Source organism: Ochlerotatus camptorhynchus, unplaced genomic scaffold, assembly GCF_037179485.1.
Source record: "Ochlerotatus camptorhynchus isolate MF236.1 unplaced genomic scaffold, CSIRO-AGI_Acam_v1.1 ptg000577l, whole genome shotgun sequence".
In the NCBI taxonomy this organism is placed as follows: domain Eukaryota; kingdom Metazoa; phylum Arthropoda; class Insecta; order Diptera; family Culicidae; genus Ochlerotatus; species Ochlerotatus camptorhynchus.
In genome coordinates this window covers 2,988,071-3,010,289 of record NW_027041058.1, presented here as the reverse complement: position 1 = coordinate 3,010,289, position 22,219 = coordinate 2,988,071, and the positions used below count along the sequence as shown (strand labels likewise).

The window sequence follows — 22,219 nt, the reverse complement described above, 5'->3', positions numbered from 1 at the left end:
TTTGTCGGTGATCCATCCATCTAGATCCAGCCAGCCCACTCCACTACTGCGGCGATTGGGTGATTGGGGAGCGTGAATCTGGATAGAGAGCAGCGAAGTGAGTGTCGACTGTCGACAAGGGCTGGCTAGATAGAATAGATAGAATACGCTGCCAACAAAATACTTCTGGATTCAGTGCTCGTCGAGCATTTGCCAGTTAAGGGTGGCAAAAGTTCGTTTGTATCAGTTTGGTGAAGAGGGGTTTTATCTTGGTTGGTCTTCCCATTCAGTGTGTTGTTTATTTTTTTTCCACTCCTCGAGAAGGCTTCCAATGCAAGCAATTGAAAGAGGGTAGATATGTTTCCCCCGCAGCCAGTGTTTGTGTACAGAGCGAATTCCGCGGGCGTCTGTCGTGTGTGAAATTTGTTTTTGGCAAGAGTCGGTGGAAGCATTTTATCACTTTTATGGGCTCATTGGGAAATCGACGCAAAATAAACAGGGAATAATCAGCTAGTGAGGAAGTGGAGGTGTGCTGTTTTCGACTTTAGGAATTTTATCGCGGCAATTGTGAACGTGAAACGGATGTGGTGTGCGAGATTAGTCAACATCATTGTAGTTCATACGCCTAAGTAGGGAGATGGAGTTAATATGCGTCTGTGTTGCACCTGACACGTGAGAAGAAGATGTTTTGCTAAAATGTTTGGTGAATCAGTGGCAGAGAGGAAAAACGGGGCTAATTAAACACTGATAATAAGCTGGGCAAATAAGCTTCTGATAAGAGGATGTAACCCCGTATTGGACTGTTTTGTCCGTTTCAAGTAGCGCAGTGACGAAGATGGTGGGGCGAAGATATTGGTGATAATGAGAAAAGCATCACCGTTTGGTGTTTTGTGGAGTGCTAAGATGATGGAATTCTCCGGAATTTTGGGCATGAATATTGGATTGAGCGAAGCGGAGAAGATGAAGTGTCCGGAGATAGCCATATCCAATGACCATCGACGACGAACGAGTGACTGCTGGGTATTGTGTTCATGTTATTTATGTTTGTTTTGGGATTTGGATCATCTTGATTTGATGACTCTTGGCGGATGGTATGGATATAAGGATGGTAGGATTGGTTTATTACAGTGTTGGAAAGGTTTGTTTATAAATCATGTTGATGGGACGAGTAAACAAGTGTTAGTCAGGAAATTCTATGGGAAGTTCGGAGTCCTTTGTGGCTTTGAGAATTGAGGTTTGAAAGTTTATATCTTTTTCATGTTAGGTACACACTAAGAAATTATTACCGACTCACCCCAAAGGACCTGGGTTCAATCCCAGTCGGCGCCGCCGAGATTTTCTGAGGCATAAAATCTCTGATCACGAAAGTAAATCCGTTGCTCCCCGGTCCATGAGTTGATGGGTCGAAAGGTAGGGTCCAGGTGTGGTAGCTGCCTCCCAGGTGTCGGTAGCATTGGTTCTCAGTACGAAAAACAACTTAGAAATTTGCTGAACTATTTTTAGACCTTCTACAAAATTCCCTGAAGTTTAATGCAGCTCCTCAAAATGCTACGAAATTCGCAAAACTTCTACAACGTTTTCTGCACTTTTACGATTCTCGTTGATTTTCCGCGAAGTTCCACGTGTAAAATTTCTTGAACTTGTACGTAATTTCCTGAACTATTCCAGGCTCATGAGGCTTCAAAAAGGTGTCCTGTAATTATATGAAGATCGCCGAACAATAATGAGGTTCTTTGAATTTAAATATTATTTAACTTTTACGCAGATCCCAACGCTTAAATAGAGTTCCCACTTCTACGCAGTTTTCTGAACTTTTCCGAAGCTCCCTGTGTTTCTACTAATTTTTCTGAAATTTTATGAAATTCCCAGAATTTCTACTTTCGTTAATTTTTACGATTTTCGTTGATTTTCTTAGAAGTCCTTGAAGTTTTACGAAGTTCCCTGAGGCTTAAGAAAAATCCCGAACCCTTGGTCAATTTGTTGAGCCTGAAGACGTCGGTTAAATGTCGATATAATATAAATTCTCGACATGGTTTCTTCTAGTCTAGAACATACGTCAATCTATCCAGCGGGACAAACTTAACGAATTTCAAAGTTGATACGTGTTTTGGAATGTACCAATAGCGTACCATAGCGTACCTTCAAGGATTTTGGACGTACCTCAAAGCTTCCCGGAAAACCCATACGACATACGATTTCGGGAAAGACCCCGTGGATCGACCAGATTTCTACGGAAAAGTGATATACCAAATACGTACTTTGCGAATCTGTAATTTATTTTTAATGTACATCTTATTTTCGCTTTAATGCTTAAACATGATTTTTGAAATTATGGAATCATTGGACATATGCTATTTTGTACTTGTAAACTAAAAGACTAGGTATGTATTTGACACATACTTTACAATCTCTTCTTGTAACTTACAAGTACTAATTAGCTTTATAACATCTAATGATTACATAATAACCCTCTACTAAACTTTTTAATCCGAAATTTAATATATGAATTTTGACCACGGAATTGGATTCCTCGAAAAATTTTAGCCATATTTTATTTAAAAAACTTTATACTGTGCATTCTAGCATATAGTTGCATTCTAGCCAATTTGAGGACCAAAATCAGTTTTTTTATTTGAATCCCTTAAAAATATACTAAATGCGATCAAAAACGATCAAAATCGTAAATAATTATGGAGACGCATGGTGCTGTTTGGTAAACTCCACCATAAGATATCCCTTGAACACTTTCTGATCAGTCATGACCAGCGTTAATGAAATATACTTTCTGTTAGAACTTACCAGTGATTTAAATAAAAATTAATATTATTTTCAAAAATTATATTACATCGATATCTTTCAGAAAATATTCTTGGACATTTTTGGAACACTTTCTGAAAAGTCAAGACTAGCGTACCTAACTGGAATTCTTTTTCTGATAGAATTTATCAGTGATTTAAAAATAAAATTACAGACTTTCTTTGGAATTCCCGCCATCATCTGCCGCACACTAAACTGGTCAACCCCAGCGGCCATTTTTTTTCCAACATCGAGCCATCTCACAGAGGTCTAAAAGTGCCAAAACGTGTGTCTTTTAGTTTATGAAAAAACGGTCCGGAGAAGTATGTGTACTTTAAAAGCCCCTTATTATGGGCTTAGTCATTCAATAATTAATCTACTTAGGAGAGAGATGAAAAGTTTCACAAACAAAAAATGTTTGTCGAGATAACAAAATGGTGTCTTCAGCAAAGTTTTATACAATATTAAATCAAACATTTTTGCTCAAAACGTCAACCCACTATCTCTTACGTTTACAGATAAATGTAATTTTGACGTAGGACTACGTCTGTGATTTCTATATGGGGGTACACTTTGTGGACACTGAAAATGGAACATGTAACGAAATTATGAAAGAATGTGAACGCATATTTCTCCAAAACATTAATGTGAAATATGTCATGCAATATGCCATTCGACGGAGGCTTCATTCAGCAATTTTGTGACATATAGTACAAATAATGAACATAGTTAAAAGGCTAAGAAATTAACCTAAAATGGGCAGCATCAAAATTTCCCATAAATATGCTTAGACCACAAGGTGTCTTTCCTAACACAGCCATCACATAGTTGGTCCCAAAATAAACAAGCCGAAGCCGAATTTCCTTTGGAACTTCGGACGTGTTCATATCGATCGCCCAACACACGACATGTGAACCGCTTGACAAACTTCCCGCAAGCAGCTTCCTAACAAGGCTGCCTGATCTAACCAGAAAAGTAGTGAAGAAGCCATACCGCCACTGTTCGGGTACAGTTGCTCATCGTCAGAAAATCCACTGTGGGCCATCTTCATCAAGCGCGTCATCGTCATGCCGAAGAACATCCTCAGAAGAATGAAACAAGCCGAAGCCGAACGAAAAGTCGATCTGCCTGATTGAATTTATAGAGATGTATGATGATCGCGCACAATAATGAACCATTATAAGAATCCCCCGAAAAGCCCGGTGAGAGGTGCCGTCCATCTACCGAAATTTCTCTGCTGTTTTCTAGCCAATTGGGCTGATTTTTTGAAGGTGACAAGTTTATGGTTGACCCAATCACATACAATAAAATCAGCTCAGTTGGATGGAGGACAGTCGAGACATTGTGTTGGATAGAAGATACCACCAGTGCTGCAAATCTCGACAATACTCGGTAATTTTGACAATTCTGCTTTGGTCACTCATTTGAGCTAGCAGTCATAGTCAAGGCTGACATGGTTTGCTGTCAGTGACGAACATGTGTAGATTTTTATATTACCTAAATTTGTAACAAAATTAAAAGACTTGAGCAACACAATTACATGGAGCCGTTAATGTAATTTTACAGTGTTTTGGAGTCGTGAATTCAATCGTATATCATAATAAGAGCTCATACACCGGACACACAATGCTCAAGTTACTATGTCGATCATGGCCAAATGATCGTTAAAATATTGTATAATGGTTGCTATAGTCATTACGGAGATCTTGAACTATTTCCACATCAAACCAGCTCTTTTCAGAGCCACAAACCATCGAAACGGCCCTTTTCAGGGCGACCACAATTTTGAAAGAAAGAGTTAGTTTGAAATATTTTCTAACACAAGAATAATTACACATGAACTGAAAATGAATCTTATTAGTAATAAACGGAAAATTTACACTTATCAATGATTACACTTCGGAAGAAATCAACGGGTTTCATAATAATATCGGAATTTTAAATAACGTTCGATCAAAATAGTTAACATATGTGAGCGTAGTCCTACGTCAACTATTCGTACAACGCCATTGGGCTGTCTATTGTAGTTTTTTTTGGTTAGAGCCCGCAGAAAATCAATGCTTTGTAAATATTTTTTTTGACATTAGTATTTTCTACACAAATGTTTGTTTTTTTTTTTTTTAAATACGCCATTCTGTCTTGAAAAGCAAGTTCCTATCTTCAATATTTCTTAAGATATTCAAGGTTTTAACCCAAAATTAGTACTATTTCCAACGCCAACAGTTCGAAGTTCGGTAAAACTGGACGAACCAGGCTAATTACATTTGAAAGTTTACTTAAAATGCTGTCCAATGCATACCAAATCATTAGTCTTCTTTAGTATTCTCTGCCGATCTGCTTATTACCAAACTATAGGGTCACGACTTCCCGTATAATTGTGTCACTGTTGTTCTTTCTTACATGTAACGGAAATACGCATGATGAACTTAAAAAAAAACATTACTACCTCAAATGTTTACTACCTATATCTCAATATAGCTATATTTCATCAACCATTTCATACAATATTTAAAAAAATATTCATTGCTACCCATTTTTTCGTCACTTTCAAAACTGTCGCTTACTTCACTTTCACCATCGATGCATCGGTAGATGGAACTAAAAGAGTTTCAGCACCTTCAGATGAACGCAGTTTTGCTTGTTTAGGAAGTGGTCTTATTGTTGAAATTAACGGGTCAGATGATTCAAGCAGACGATTCAGAAGGTCGATGTTTGTTGCTGTTCGGGAGATTTTCCGTGTATGGTCCATCCGAAAGCGCCTTATGTCTTTATTTCTTGACTCCTGGGCCTCGTCAGATAGCTGCCCAATTGGCACAAGAAAAGATTGTTTGATCGTCGAGCCATGGATAAGTATTTTATGCACCGTTACAGGCAAATAAAACCACGGGTAATCTGTTCGTTCAGTCAACCGGTTACTACAACAAACACCGAGAATCACATTCCGGGAAGAACAAGGACCGTTCAATCAATCGGTCACTACTACCGACACTGTGAATCTCCTGCCGGGGGGAACAGAGACCAATCATAGTTCAGTCAATTTTTGGTCACTGTAATAGACACCGGGACTCACCTGCCACAAGAAACAGGAATCACTGTTCATTCAGTCAACCGATCACTAAAATCAACACCACGAATCCCCTTGTCCAGTCAACCGGTCACTACAAATTAGAATATGGAAGCAAAACTTTTACCCTCGGCTTTACCGCACGCTGCTTTGCAACGCATGCCCTTTTTTTGCACGCCTACTTCGATTTTACACCAAGAGTAAATGACGTATGAAGGAGCTGGTTAATGTATAAATGCAAGAAAACGATTATCTGTACACGGTTTACTATAGTTTGGTAATAATCAGATCGGCAGAGAATACTAAAGAAGACTAATGATTTGGTAAGCATTGGACAGCTTTTTAAGTATACTTTCAAATGTACTTAATTAGCCTGGTTTGCCCAATTTTCCCCAACTTCGAACTGTTGGTGCTGGAAAAAGTGCCAATTTTGGGTCGAAACCTTGAATATCTTAAGATATATTGAAGATAGGAACTTGCTTCATAAAAAGACAAAATGGCGTATTTTTTAAAAATCAAACATTTGTGTACAACATACTAATGTCAAAAAAAATCTTCCTGAAAAGTTATTTTCAAAACATTGATTTCCTGAAGGCTCTTACCAAAAAAATTACATATCTCGGTAAACATAAGAGATAGCGGGTTGACGTTTTCAACAAAAATGTTTGATTTAATATTGTCTGAAACTTTGCTGAAAATACCAATTTGCTATCTCGACAAACAAAAAATGAATTTTTTTTATCTCCCTGCTAGGTAGGTTAATCATGAAATGGCTAGGTGCTTTTTAATTTCACAAACTTCTCCCAAGACACTAGATAGCTTGAATGGACCTTTTTTGCATAAACTAAAAAACGCACATTTTGGCTTTTTTAGACCATTGAGCATCTGAAAAGCGTCCTGAGTCGTCTTTCCAGTTTTCTTTAACTTCCGCTTGAAAATTGACTTTTCGATTGGGCGGAATTGCGGTCATTTGGGTGGATTGATATCTTTGTCGACGAGATCCCCCTTATTGTCACGGTATCACCAGAACTTCACTGGACCTTTGTGAGTCTCAATGAAAGGTAGTATACATTTCTCCAGGCACTCTTATATAGCTTCGAGTTCATTGTTTTGTTGGTCATGGAAAGCGTGGTTTTGAGTCCACAGCTGCAAATTCCTTGCCAGCTCATCAGTTTTCGGGCGAGTTTATCGGTGAAAACATACTTGAATTTGCTGGGGACATCATCCCGTGCTATGGCCAGATAAAACTTTTGTCCGGAAACCTGCCTGAAATCGCAAAATTTTCAACTTTTTCGCGGTACAGTCAAGATTCCCTATTAACCGCACTATAGGAACCGGCATTAACGAATACACGTAGCATATGGGATTAGAGCTAATTGGGGAGTAGGGTAATTTGAAGAGATAACTTCCTGGTGTCTTCTGAAAAGTTATTAAACTGAAAATTTTACACCTTTTGGGAACATTTAGCATCCGGAAAGTCACGAGTCTGATCCTCTGGAAGACCCGGAAAATCCTAGAGCTCCGCGGTTTTTTTTAACCCGCTCATAGACGTTTTATCAGAAGTAATTTGGAGTTGTGACCTGAATATGGACCCAGAGGACCACGGGATGGTCCACCGGAAGATCCGCAATATCTGTAAAAGTGGTCAATTTATGAATCTGATCCTATAGCTCAGCGGATTTTTCGAAACCACTCCTAGACGTCTTATTAGACTGAATTCGAAGTTGTGACAGGAATATGGACACTGGAGACCATGGTATGGTCCTCCGGGAGATCCAGAATATCCGTAAAAGTGGTGAATTCATGAAACTGATCCTATAGCTCAGCGGATTTTTCGAAACCACTCCTAGACGTCTTATCAGACTGAATTCGAAGTTGTGACTGGAATATGAACACTTGAGACTACGGTATGGTCCACCGGAAGATCCGGAACATCCGTAAAATTTGTCAATTCATGAATTTGATCCTAGAGCTCAGCGAATTTTTTGAAATCACTCCTAGACGTCTTATCAGAATGAATTCGAAGTTATGACTAGAATATGGACACTGGAGACCATAGTATGATCCTCCGAAAGATTCGGAATATCCGTAAAAGTGGTAAATTCAAAAAAAAAAAAAACTGATCCTAAAGTTCCGTGGTTTTTTTCGAAACCACTCATAGATGGCTTATCAGAATGAATTCGGAGTTGTGATCCAATTATGAACCCTGGAAGAATTGACCATGGCGGGTTCTCGACGTGGGTGTGCAGGATCAATTTTCTTTTCTCGTCTTCTATCTAGTACAACTTTTTTAATACGGCGCGTATCGAAACGAAACTTTCACCACTAAAACACGTGTACTTTCAAAACAAATCGCTTTTAAAACATTCCAAATCCGACCACTAGAGACGCTGCTATAGCATAAATAAAGTGTCCGGATTCTAAGTGAACCAAACTTTACCGTTCCGATCAAGATTGCAGAGGCAGTTTTTCATGAAAAAAAAGTGCAAGAGAACTATGACATTATTGTTTGCCGTTTGTGACACAGCGTTATCGTTTGGCTCGTTGATCAGTTGTCATTTTGGGATATTTTTATTACTCTGGTTATCAGACATTTTTTGTGTATTATGTGAGTATTGTTTGGCGGTATATATTTTCGTTATATCTCAGGAGCAACTTGATCTTTTGATCTGTGATATCCATACGTTTTTTTTTCCTCTGTTCGGAACCTAACACTACCCGAGCAAAGTCGGTTAACAAAATTAAAGCAAATCGATATTAAAGTTTGCAGTTCCTATCATTATGAAAACTCATTTTGATTTCAATTGTCGCGACAGAAGTCTGATATCATATTGTGCTTTCATTATGCAGTCAAGACTTTTTAAATAAAAGCAACTTAACTTGAAGTTCTGCTGTTAATTTCTTGTTTAAAATTTGATTTAAGTTCATCTGTCGTTGAACTAACGAATATTGTTTATTTGTTTTGTTTAATACATTTTAGGTCATTCGTGACTAGCCCGAGGTGACATTTGAGCTCAAATCTTTCAGCGTGAGAAGCATGGATGCTAACCATTTACGACAGGCCCGTATTAAGTCAAACATTATGAATTCAAAATCAGTAATCAAATTGATTTCATTGAAAGCAGAATTAGTTTTCCGTTTGATTCAACAGTGTAAAATTTTGCTCTCATTTTTGCTGTGTTAACCGTTAAGTCAACCAAAATGAGATCAAATGGAGTATTCAAAATAAGTTACATCATGACAGCAAATTCTGATTTCAATTTTATCTCTAACTTTGCTCGGGTACTGCGACCAGTAAATTGATCTATTGTAGTATATCCCGTGTCCTTAGTTTAGTGCATGTCGTATTACTCCATCACTATTGAGAAATGATGAAGTATTCGATTTTTTTACAGTTGTCACTCTTGCATTTATCGCAAGGATCCGACTCTAATTGAAAGGTCCCGCTATTTATACCCTTCGGAGTGTTGAAACACCCTCCAAAGGCGCGCCCCTTTGTCAATCAAAATTGGATTCCTTAGCAACAAAATTAAGGTATGACACCGATAATGACCATGCATCAGAACCCTAGTCTTAACCACTTCAAACTAGGGAACAACGAGTAGGAGATTAGGAATCACATAGATGAAGACAACTAACTCATTTTTTTCCTTCTTTCGAGATCATCCTCGTTAGACAAAGCCGAGTCATGTCACTATCAACAAGGCCTTAAAAGTAGCAAGGACTAAGATGTGTTCCTTGGATTACTGAAAAATCCTGTTCCCCTAGTTTGAAGTAGTCAGGACTAGGAATCGGTGGTAGATCTTACATCCCGTAACGTACCACGAAAAGGTGATCTACCCACATTACGGGGCATATCCATACGATAGGTCTGTTCCCATACTTGCTTTTCTGTAAGCTTCTGTACAGCATAAAGCAAAAGTATGTTCCCGTATTTGCTGCACCATATTATTTTCTTATAGCAACTTACAGAAAGCTGCAACAACCTGCAGCAAAAGCAAAAAAGCAAGTACGGGAACAGACCTAATATTCTTAAACCCCGACAGCAGCGTGTCGAGCCTGGGTTTGCATTTCTCTCCGCAACCAGCTGCCGGCTAGTTGGTGCCGGCGCTTGTGGGAATTTAAGAAATCCGACTCGTCTGTCAAGTGATCAGATTCATCATGTCGTCGTCGTCGTCGTCGTCGTCGTCACACCATCAGCGAAACACGCAACCGTTATTATAATGTAATGGGGCAATGCATCCGAATGGTTGGTATTGAATAGGATTAACCCGTCTGTCCCCTGGATGACGATGATGATTATAATTTGTTGTGTAAAACGATAGTAGCACTAAAACTCGTCCGGGCACACGGGTGTCACAGTCAAGGTCACAATATTTGACTATTTTTGGTCAGCGGAATGCAGTGGCATGTTTGGACCGTCATTATTTGAGTTATTAATTCTAATTTGTTAGATTTCTTTCTGCTTCTCATCGTCGCCAGTGCGTTCTTTCTGAGTGGCGAATTCTTTGTCGATGAGAGTTTTCTATCCGAGGTTTCGGTCTTTTATTCGAAATGGTAGCAGACACGCGAACAGACGCCAATTGGCTTATAAGAGCGATGAATTAGTCGATAACGAGATGGAGAATTTTTTTCGTGGATATAATGGATTTATAAAGTGACGATTGGGCGTTCAAGCGGAGGCAGTTTTGTTTCTAGCATTCTTAAAATGGATGTAGTAGAAAAATAAATTTTCCTTTCAAAATCATGTGAAAACCAAACGGAAGGTTCATTCGCCTTTTGAGAAAAAAAATAAGCAATCTCCTTAAGTTGCAAAGTTTCATGATTATCATATTTCCAGCGTTTTCCTTCCGATAAATAATGGTAAAATATGAACCCGAGGAAGCAATTGCTGAAAATGAACTTTTTTCCACCGCAAAACTGTCGTCAACGGTCGATTTATAGTTCTGCCCTGCGGTGACACTTTTGGCACGTTCCAGACTGCTTGAGGAGATATGTATTAGGGTGGTTCAAAATTTCAAGTTTTGCTCCACGATCGATTCCAAATCAGGTGCTGACACTTCTCTCAAGATTTGAGCTTATTTAGATGTGAACTTATATTGCACTGGCCCTTTGAAGTTTATATGGCAATCGCTGTGGGAAAAGTGAAGCTTGCTATCTGATCTTATGTGAAATCTTATCAGCTACAATTTTCCCGATATACACTTTTTGATTAGACTTCAAGGTATTAATTGATTTCGAAGCCGATAATTTTCCGATACGATTAATCGACTGCTTTCAGGGCAACACTGCATTTTGCACTTATGACATAGTAGCCTGGATTGTATGCCTTATTCTTCGCGCCAAATACATCAATGTTGCCAGCCGAGCAGTTGATGGAGCATGTCAGAAGAACATCATTTTCGTAATCGATTAATCTCTCATAAAATTCACAGAGCCAGTGCAGTATGTTTTTACATCCAAATGAGCTCATACTTTAGAAGAATTATCACGACCTGACTTTGAATCGATTGAGCAAAAACGAAATTTTGATCCACCCTAGTATGCTGGGGAAAAATAACAGGGGCAGAATAAAAAACTGCACATCGCAAAGCTCAAACCGAGCACGAGCTGAAAGAAACAGTCATCATCAACCCAGCATCATTATATGACTCCATGTGGTCGGTCGCTCGGTTAGGATTGGAATGGGAAGTCATATCAGATCTTGCACCTAAGTCCCTTTGGGAACATTTGTGGGCGGCATAATTTTAACTGCTTCCTGATGAAGTGGAGAATGGAAATGAGAAAAACAAAGATTCGTTATTACTGCAGGTTGACAGGGAATTCTCCAAGGAGCAATTGTATCCGGAAATCGCTGACTGCAAACGGTAGGATAGCAATAATTTTAACTGGAGAGGGTCCTAGACGCTGTCTATCTCTAACTAATGGTTGCCAATTTCTATGCCGGTTCTATTTGACAGCATAATTAATCATTGTTTAAATGTTTTTAAGGCGAAAAAATAGAGGAAACCAGTTTAACATTGGCGTAGCTAGAAAATTTATCTGAAGGGGGCCTAGGGGTCACATTTTTTTTATTTTGCTAAACTACGGTTACATAAAGACTCGCGAATATGCTAATCAACCAAAATGCATCAATGCATCTTGTTTTTGGGTCATTTTTTGTGACCAATAATATGACTTTGAGGCTTACTATTATTTTAATGGCGAAACAATAAATTTGTTTATATGTATTTCATAAAAACACCTCGATTGTGGGAGCCTTAAAAACATAATGATTTCTAACAAGCAACGATCGTTTGTTTATGCTTTTTGTAATGAAATCACATAGCATCCAGGTGTCATAAATTTAAGCATCTCTAACTTAAGAAAATTCTCAAAGTTAGGTAATGTCATGAATTTTGTAACTAGTTTTTTTTTAAGATTTTGAATATTTCATCATCAGTTAAATCTCAGACATAGGAATACAAATTAAATTCAAGTAGTTTGAATTTGAAACAAGTTAAAGTGTACACTGAATAAACTTCATACATTTAAGACTTTGAAAATGTTCAAGATACATATATGTCCATCAGTCTAGATGCAGAATTGGAAATTTTCGCTCCACAATGCTCAATCGGTACCAAAGCGTGTTCTCATTATCCTGATTTAATCAAGAAATACACACCTAAAAGGGATTTTTATATGCTAAGGCATTCAAACTATCCTGCAGCTGAGTTCCGGGCATAAATTTCATCAAAAAGAAAGGTATTTATAAATATTAGGTATATATAGAAATTTCCATTTCTTCGTTGAAATGTATGCCCGAAATTTAGCTCCTGGAGTGCTAATTCTTGACAATATAGCTAAATCACCAAGGCACGGGTCTTCCCTATAAGGAATGTAAAAACATGTCCATAAGATTCATCATTCAAGATTCCAATTAGCTGGAAAACTTTTGAATACTTCGTGAACAACCTACTGTCTTGAAAGAACATTGAATTTTTAAACAGTTGGAGATCCTCAGAACTTGATCAACTTGGAACAAATATCCAGAGAAACTTACTAATATCTTCGTCTACATGGAGATCTTTTGAATATTTCCAGCTGTCTATCAAGGATGTATGAAACCTATCAACGTTTCCTGAACATCTACAAAACTCCCTTAAGTTTTACGTAATTTTCAAACCCTCTTAATTCTACGAAGATCTCTGAACATCTTTGCTCTTCTGGAAAAAAAACACCTATAATCTTCAAATACTCTTGGACATCTGGAAAGTTTCTTGAAATTTAACGAAGTTCCCAAAAACTCCTGACAAAAACGTTCCCTAAACTAAACCGAGGATATCTGAATTTCTTAGAAGTTTATACAACTATTTTTAGATCTTCTACAAAATTCCCTGAACTTTTTCAAAATCCCTTGTATGAAGTTTTAAGTAGCTCCTCAAAATTCTACGAAATTCACAAAACTTCTACAAAGTTTGCTACACTTCTATACAGTTTGCAGCACTTTTACGCTTTTTGTTGATTTTCTGCGATGTTCCACGAACGAAGCTCCCAGAATTTATCCGAAGTCCTTGAAGTTTTACGAAGTTCCCAGGAGTTAAGGAAAAACCCCTGGGCCGATTTGTAGAGCCTGAAGATGTCTTACTATGCTATCGATTAAATGTCGATTCAATAGAATTTCAAATTGAATCAAAAAAGCTTCTTCTAGTACAGAACATGAGAAAAGCAGTCAACATAAAGGACTTTAAAAAAATCGTTGTTTGTCGTCCAATTTTATTAATCGCTGTTAAATAGTAACATCGAACTTGACAGTATTTTGGTGAGTCAAAAACACAAAAAAATCTGGGGGGCCTAGAACATTCAGGAGGGGGCCTGGCCCCCTTGGCACCCCCATTAGCTACACCAATGCAGTTTAATTTCCTTCGAATTCCTTGTGTTGCAATTAATTCGAATTGACGAAATGTAGTTACAAAATCAAATAGATGCGAATAGGTTCTCACCTCAGATTCTCGACCAACAATTGAAAAGGGACCATTTACTTTTATGAGCAATCCCCCTTCCCTGTCAACACCATCGGACAGAGGAAATTCTTTTGCCAAGAATTGTCTTCAATTTGTTCTTAGAATTATCTTACCCTCTAAATGCTACTGAAAATTGCATGGAATTCTCATTAAAGTTCTCTAGAAATTAAATGCAAATTGCGCTTGGAATTATTCTCTAAATTTCCTAATAATCTTCACAGAATTATTTTGGAATTGTACCCTCTAAATTCGCTTCCCTTGGTATTTTTCACAAATCCTGGAATCCTTTTCACTCTTGGGAGTTCAAGAAAATATTCTTTGAAATACCTTGGTTTTATCTATAGAATTCATTCTAAAATCAGCTTAAATTTGTTTTGGGATTTTTTTTTAAGTTCCTTAAAAAGTTCTTCAAAAAGACTGCATCCTGAAAATCTAGTCCAGTTCAAGGGTCTTGAAATCTTATTGTTTTCGAAGATTTGTCATCTACGGGATTTTCTGGTTTTTTTTTCCGGTGGCTTCAAATTTCCAGTTTTTTTTTATTTTCGTGGTTCACTGGTCACCCTGGATTTTACTTATGAAACACTTGTTTTTAATCCCATTAATTTATTTGCCTTGAGCACATTTGGAGACCCAGCTCCGCAAGATAATTATTCCGGATAATGCGCTTAACTAAAAGCTAAAATCGTAAAAACAGCGTTAATTCCATCTAAATTGCAATAAGCAACATTACAATACGAAAATTTCACTGTGAAGCGAACCAGGTTTACATTGAAGACCTAGAATACTCAATAAAAACCACTCTATGCTGTCAACGCAATGCTCGCCTACGTATATTTGAATCGTTATTCAATCATAAAAGTGCAGAATAGGAACAATGACTAGAAGTATTCAGAAAAACATCAACAACTGCTTATAAAGCTGGGCTTAGACAAGGCAAGTTAATTGATCAACTCAGTAGAATTCAACTGACTGGAATGTGGATTGAACGTGTGAAGCATGCCATTCCACTAACTTGATCAACTCACCCGAATTTAAAAAAAAAATTAACAAGGCTTAAATTTTCAAGATGAATTTAACTTAGTTGATCAATAACTTGCCTTGTCTAAACCCAGCTTAACTCTTTACCATTCTTGAATTTGCTTAAAGGCGCTCCAATGCGCTCAAGGGATTGATTTTTGTTGGACACAGCTGGATCGATTAGACGCACCAATCTACTCGAAGGTTAACTTTTGTCAGAATTAGCGTCTAAGGGAATGGATTTTTAACTAAGTTCAACTCAGGAATGTGACAACACCCAGTGAGAGCTGAATTTATAAAAGGCTCAAAATTATCGAAAAGCTCTTATATGTGAGTAATATTTGCTCAACTTGCAAAAATAATACATCAAGCATTGAACAACCACAAGTTCGCAGATCTGTTTAAAATTTGCAATGAACAATCATCCTCAAACTACACCGAGTAATTAAGTTGTTTGAAACTAGTGAAGTCAATCTTATTTATTAATAAGTTCAAAGTGTTTTTATGTTACTTCATACGCGAAGTTAGCGATTTTCAGAGTTGGTTGGAAATGCTAACATGAAGCTTTAGTGTGATAATTTCCCAAGTAACAATTCAAGCTGAACAGTAAGAACAGAAGCTGATTATTGGTTGATTTAAGGTGTACAAAGCTGATTACCATTAGGTGATTACATAGTTGATTAGTAGTGCATGAAGCGAATTGTATCCCCATAATCCAACCTCAATAAATTAGCTGATCTAAAGATTCAACAAGCCTTACTTAAGCTTAACACAACTCCACAAATCAGCAATGCGTTTTACATATTTTAATAGCTTGATTTGTTGAATGTCGTCAGTTTCTGTGTCACTCGTTGCATTTCCGGCAATTTAGTTCTTCTAAATTCACTGCCTATCGTTCTAATTACAAGCAGTGGCAGCAGTAGAGACAAGGAAAAGGAGATTTTTAGGAATAGCTCCAGGTAGATGTGGACTGCGATGACGTCGGAGGTATTAACATTTGTATTCCTGTGTTTTGTCTGTTGCACTAAAGTTTCAGACCGCATTTCAAAAAAAATATTACTCAATTATAGCCTTAGAATAACATCCAAATGACCACCGACATGAATCACGCACTTGTGTCTACATTGTGTTAGCTGCACTTGAAAATGAGAGGAATGTTTTACAGTCACCAGTTGTTGCTTACAATTCTGCATTACTGTATAATACTCTTCCGGTTGCTGTTATTCAACTTAAATTTGACGTGCTTCAGGTTAATGATCATACCTTTTGTCACACATATGCTTAAATGGTCCAGTAGGTATGGTTTACGCCTGTGAATTAGCGACTGCCGGTTCGAATCCCGAAACGCAAAGGTAATTTTTAGACATATATTAACAATATAAATATGTAAGTCCAATAAGTCAGCAAAAAAAAAAAGATGAAGCAGTGCCATATAAATGCATGAGATTTGAAGCGGTTTTCCATTATTATTTTTGAAATAAAACTAGAAGGCTGAACAAGGGTTTGAAAAGACTTGTATTTAATGCCTTAAAAAGCTTAAATTGTATATTACTGTTAAGCTTTTGGCTGAATAAAATCACCAGATTTAGATGTTTAAAAGCTGAACAAAGGTTAACGTGGTCTATTTACAGCAATTATACAATCTTAGACTGAATTAAAATCGATTAAACAACACTTGTTAAGCAATAAATTGTTACCTGGGTTATTAGCTAGAGAATGATCTTTTTAGAAGAGAGTAGGTGGATAGTTCCGTTAGTTAGCTTCATGTTAGCATTTCCAACCAACTCTGAAAATCGCTAACTTCGCGTATGAAGTAACATAAAAACACTTTGAATGTAACAACTCAAGGCGGGAGTAGCCGTCAACAATGCTGATGAAGGTAAAGCACGCAACAACCACCCTACTGCTTTCTCTCTGAGATGATCACGTTGGTCATGACGAGAGGAGCAACACAATAGGTGGGTAAAGAAGAATTGCATTATAACACACCATCGACTGGAAATGCTCTCGCAACGTGGGGCTATAGGTAGTGATGAAAACGTCGCTAGAACTATTCCACAGCCGCAGTCAGTTCATGAGCAAAAGAGGGACGCACATTTTTTGCCTGTAGACTTGGAGACATACATACACACTTAGAAATAGCTAATTTTACACGTGACAGAATCCGTCTTTGACATAAAAGATGAGACGTAAACAAACATGTCATGTAATATTAAGTGCTCCGAGACTGAAAAGTTCGTTGCTCGACGAAAAATACGTTTGATTGAGCTATATTTCGCGTCTGTTATGACTCCAATTTATATCAAAATTGACGCTCGTATATGTCACTTTCAGAGCACCTAAATTTACATGAACTTTTCTACTTTTCTGATATAAAACACAAACCAGATACCATTTCTCTTTTATTTCAAATTAAACAATATAACAAAGAAACAAAGTTACATCGTATTTAGTTCAGTTAAAAGTTTTCGCCCTTGTGTTTGATTACGGCTCGTAGACGCTTTTCAGAATTATGGCAAGCCGCATGCACTACTCAGTTCGGCATATCATCTCAAATCTTGACCAAACGTTTTTTAAATGAGTCCAGACATAAATGCTGCACGTTCCCCAACTTTCCTAGCATGTACCCCCAGATACCAAAATTCAAAGGATTCTGATCAGGAAACAATGCGAGCCACTCAGATGAACTGATAAATCATGGTAAATTTTGCCTACACCGCTCCTGAACAATCAGTGCCTTGTGTGCTGGAGCTGAGTCCTGCTTAAAACAATAACTTTCCCTTGAAAAAAAAAGCATCTTCACAGCAAAAAAATAATTTTGATATCACGTCAAAGTGGATGCACTACAATCATGTCGAAAATATGGTGTAATATTACTTGCTAAAAAGGACAAAATTATCATTAATACAATGCATGAACTGACATTACGCTACTTTTACTGCATTTGTTTATTTATGTGGTCATAAAAATTACATGAAATTTTCGACATGATTGTAGTGCATCCACTTTGATGTGATATCAAATTTTTTTTTGCTGTGTTGGCACAAGGAAGTAAATGATCTTTCATAACATGTTGCAAGTAGTACTCTTTATTTATTTTCACGCGAAGGTTAGCTTCGTAGACGCCATCATTTTGCTTATTTAAATTTGCCTCCAAAGTAAACAACTTTACGTCTGAAAAAAAAAAAGTTATGAGCAGTGTACGTCTGAAGCAGAGGTTGAAACTGTTGACGTTTTTTACTACACTCGCTTCGTTGTCGTGCGCGACAGTCTGTATTCGTACTCTCAAGGGCCACCCACATAAAATCCGTTTGCGTTGCGTTGACGTAAATTTGACAGTGAGACAATAGATTTAGCTGTCACTTTGCCGCAACGCGTCCGATCCGGATCTAATGTGCGTGGGCCTTCATGTTCTACCGTCTTCTCTCTTATACTACGCAAACGGTAGAACAACATTCGAGCAAATAGAAAATTATCAAATAACTATCATATGACATGTGTGATTTCGTTCTAATTCCTCAATTAAGAGTTAATCAAACCATTTCGGATCAGAAATGCTATTACTAGGACATCGTTGCTTGCTATTTTCAGAATTCACACAAGCACAACATCAGCAGCTTTTATTATGAGAAAAAAACTAAAATACATAAATTCGTGGCGGTCTTCGGCGACAGTGTCGTATGACAGAGCCTGTCATATGACATTTCAGTTTGGTACTGTAATTTGATAGCTTGTTTTGCAAGTGTCGAAGGCAAAGGCAGTCGATTATCACAGAAAATGTGTCGACGCTTACAAGACTGGTCTGAAGAAGTAAGCGAGATCTGGCAACTCTATCGGCAATATTTTAAGGGTTAATCCTAGGGTGAATCTCTGAATTTTCTGCTTCTTAAAAGCTCTTGAATCTGCAGCTTTTGAATCTTTTTAATGATATTTTGTAAGGTTGTAAATACTCATTTCAGCTAAAATAATGTTTTTCGGAATAATAGAACATGATGGCATGATGACATGTTTTACTTGTAACTTACAAGAAGAGGTTACAAAGTATGCGTTTAAAACATAAAGCCTGTAAATTTTGCTTTCTATGAGTCACAATCAGCGATTTGCTGATCGCTGAGTGAGTGAGTGAGTGAGTGAGTGTGTGTGTGAAAAATCGCTGATTGTGACTCTCATGAAGTGAAATAGACAGGTTTGATATGCCAAACACATTCTTTGCAACCTCTTCTTGTATCTTACCAATTCAAAATATGATCATAGCATCTAATTATTTCATAATTAAAAAAAAAAATATTTTAGCTGAAATGAGTATTTGCAACATTAATATTTTGCATTGTCGTGCGACTCATGTTCATTTCACATGCCTTTTGCCTTGTCGAACGAGCTGGATTTATCCGTAATCGTTCCTTTACTGTCTTTATTGCTGCTGGAGTTCGTAAATCCCGTTTTTACCAGGTTTCTTCTTGGGAACAACCGTACTGGTATCCTGGAAATGTTTGATAGTCCTGTAGATGAATAATCTGCTCAAGTTTAAATGGGACAACTTCTACTTGATTTGAATCAAGGTTACAAAGACTCATTTCAGCTAAAATAATGTTTTTCGGAATAATAAAACCAAAAGATGGTATGATGGCATGTTTTACTTGTAACTTACAAGAAGAGGTTACAAAGTATGCGTTGGAAACATAAAACCTGTAAATTTTGCTTTCTATGAGTCACAATCAGCGATTTGCTGATCGCTGAGTGAGTGAGTGAGTGAGTGAGTGAGTTTGTGAAAAATCGCTGATTGTGACGCTCATGAAGAGAAATAAACAGGTTTAATATGTCAAACACATTCTTTGCAACCTCTTCTTGTATCCTACCAATTCAAAATTTGATCATGGCATCTAATTATTTCATAATTTAGAAAAACATTGTTTTAGCTGAAATGAGTCTTTGCAACCTTGATTTGAATGTTTGAAAATCCATGAAGATGCAATTTCTGGCAAATAAAACACGTCCAAAAACTTTACTGTTACTCATGAAACGTCAACCCGTCACAGTTTCAAAATATGCACAGGGTTGTCCTATAGAGGTAACTCTAAGACCAGAAGGTCCCAAAGAAACGTGCTTAACTTTTTGGCTCAGCTCTGGTACTATCTTCAGTTCCAAGCTAATCGATGCACCCCTCGAAACATAGGAAAATCTACGAACCCCTCACTTTATCTGTCAAAATTTCATAGCGAATCAAAACAAACATAGTGCAGTACTAGAATTTCGACTAAAATGGGGTACGTTAATAGATTTGCTTGGGACAAATAGGCTAGTCAAGTAGTGAGCCAATATAAAATCGTTAGTTTCCACCGGTTGGTTGTCCCGTGGTGTAGCAGCAATTACAACGAGGGGCGTTCAAATGAGTGTATCATTTGCACATTGCCACCCTGTAGTATTTCCCTGAATTTGAGTGAAATTTCCTGAGATCCCCTGATTTTCCAGGTCCAAAAATGAATTCCCTGATATTCCCTGATTTTCCAGGTTTTTACAGATAGTCGAAACTCTGCTGTGCCATCAGCCGCCTTATGCGCTAGTATTTTTGTTTTGATTTGATGTTTTGTGTGCGAAGAGTATATCATTTTGTAATTTTTTTTTGATGCATTTCAGTTTTGACTAGAGTGAAAGAGATTGATCCAAAATATTCTTATTCATTTGAAGAAAATGCTAAATAGGGCTGTGAACCATTTGCCGAGTTAAATTTATCTCATGGTTAAAAGTGACATTTGGAATTATTCTCTATGTTTGAAAATCCCTGAGCTGCCGATCGACCGGTTTTAGAGAAGAACTCAGCCACGGTTGTCAAAATTTAACTTCTTGTCCATCAGAAATAATCACGCTTGGATAGCAGGGTTAATCGATAACTTTTCATCTGTCAAATTTTAATCAAAAGTAAAAAAAAACCACCAGAGCCTTAGTACATTGGATTAGTGTTTAGTGTTGCCATGTGGTACACTGAAAAATTGCAAAAGCAGATTCGTCATCAAAGTTTTCGAGCCGCTCCGTTTGTCACTTTGTTTGCGAAATCACTTCTTGAGAAACTTCATTAGCATTATTACCAACAGTTGACCCGACAATTTAAGCTTAATATTAACATTTAAAAAACTGACATGCATCCGTCAAAGCCAGCTTGGATTTAATTTTTTTACAAACCATTGAATGGATTCAAACGATGATGCAAAGTCATTCCAGCAAAGAATGAGAATAGCAAATGTTTTAAAAAGACCATCGATCGATTAATTTCCGGACAGTGAGAATCTTCTAGCCGGTTTGACCCGGGTGAAATTTTACGAGCTAGAATTTTTATATCCATTATTCCGTCAGCTTTTGCGTTGGCTTGACCCGATGATGGACGGTCAAATCTCATTAGGCGAACCGCAGTTCGAATTTCCTACTGATGTGTCATCATCATCATCAAACATCAATTTGCTTTATTGGACTGAGATGATGATGGAAAAGCTATACCTATTACGGATTTATGTATTTTTAATCAGCCAAAACTCTCCGAAAGCGTATTTCCATCGAGAGGTGTGGCAAATTTGCCTATTTTGCCGAATGTGTGTGATTCTGTAATGAGAAGATTATTCAAATGTGCCGAAAATAAAACAGACATGGCCTGCTACGTTCCATTCTGAATAATAACAAAAAAAATACAATTTTGATTCATCATCCGATCGGCTGCTATCCAACCTGTCTCTGCGTATGTACCTAAGAGTGTTTGTTTACATGATGATCGAGCACGATACGACAGAGCGTAGACGCAGTATAGCTCAATTAGGCGCAGCTCCGCAGCAGACTGATAACATCGCAAACGTCTCCCACCGAGTGATGTGACTGCCGGTAATTATTAGTTTGAATGAATGTTGTCGCTGCGCAAAGCTGTTTGCTGTTTAGATAATTATTCTCTCAATTCGGTAGAAAATTATACAGTTTGATGTTCTCCACCCCGCTTTCGTGACCTAGCTTAAGGCTAGGTGAGAACAGGGCAATACTGAAAATAATGATTAATGTGACATTTATAACAATTGAGTTCTTTAATTTCGAATATAATATACCGGTTATTATACATTTTCTGAAAGAGCTTCGTTCTCTGAGCATAATGATATTTTTTTTTCGATTCCATAGAATGGCATCTAGATTTTTGAATCAATATTTAATGCAAAATAATAACTTCACGATTTGCCATTAAACTAACAACCGATGCGCTGTGGGGCGAAGGGTGGCCATCAATCGAAAAATTGACTATTTTTAATTTCACATATTGATATTCCAATTGAAAGTACATACTTTAGTTAAGAAAATCTGGATTTAATTCAACTCAATATATTAGCTAACG

The 22,219-nt window shown here is 37.4% G+C and overlaps 1 protein-coding gene across 2 annotated transcripts in view; it reads left to right on the top strand.

Annotated features, from left to right (window-relative positions):
* The first annotated feature begins 191 nt into the window (after window positions 1–191).
* The window catches only part of LOC135713711 (M-phase inducer phosphatase-like), a 76,729-nt gene continuing 54,701 nt past the window's right edge, over window positions 192–22,219 (top strand). The window contains exon 1 of one of the 2 annotated variants that reach the window (XM_065236919.1): window positions 192–251. The gene's annotated coding sequence lies outside the window, so the exon portion shown is untranslated. Of the gene's footprint in view, window positions 256–22,219 lie in introns of both variants that reach the window. The other variant, XM_065236920.1, reaches the window with a different exon arrangement.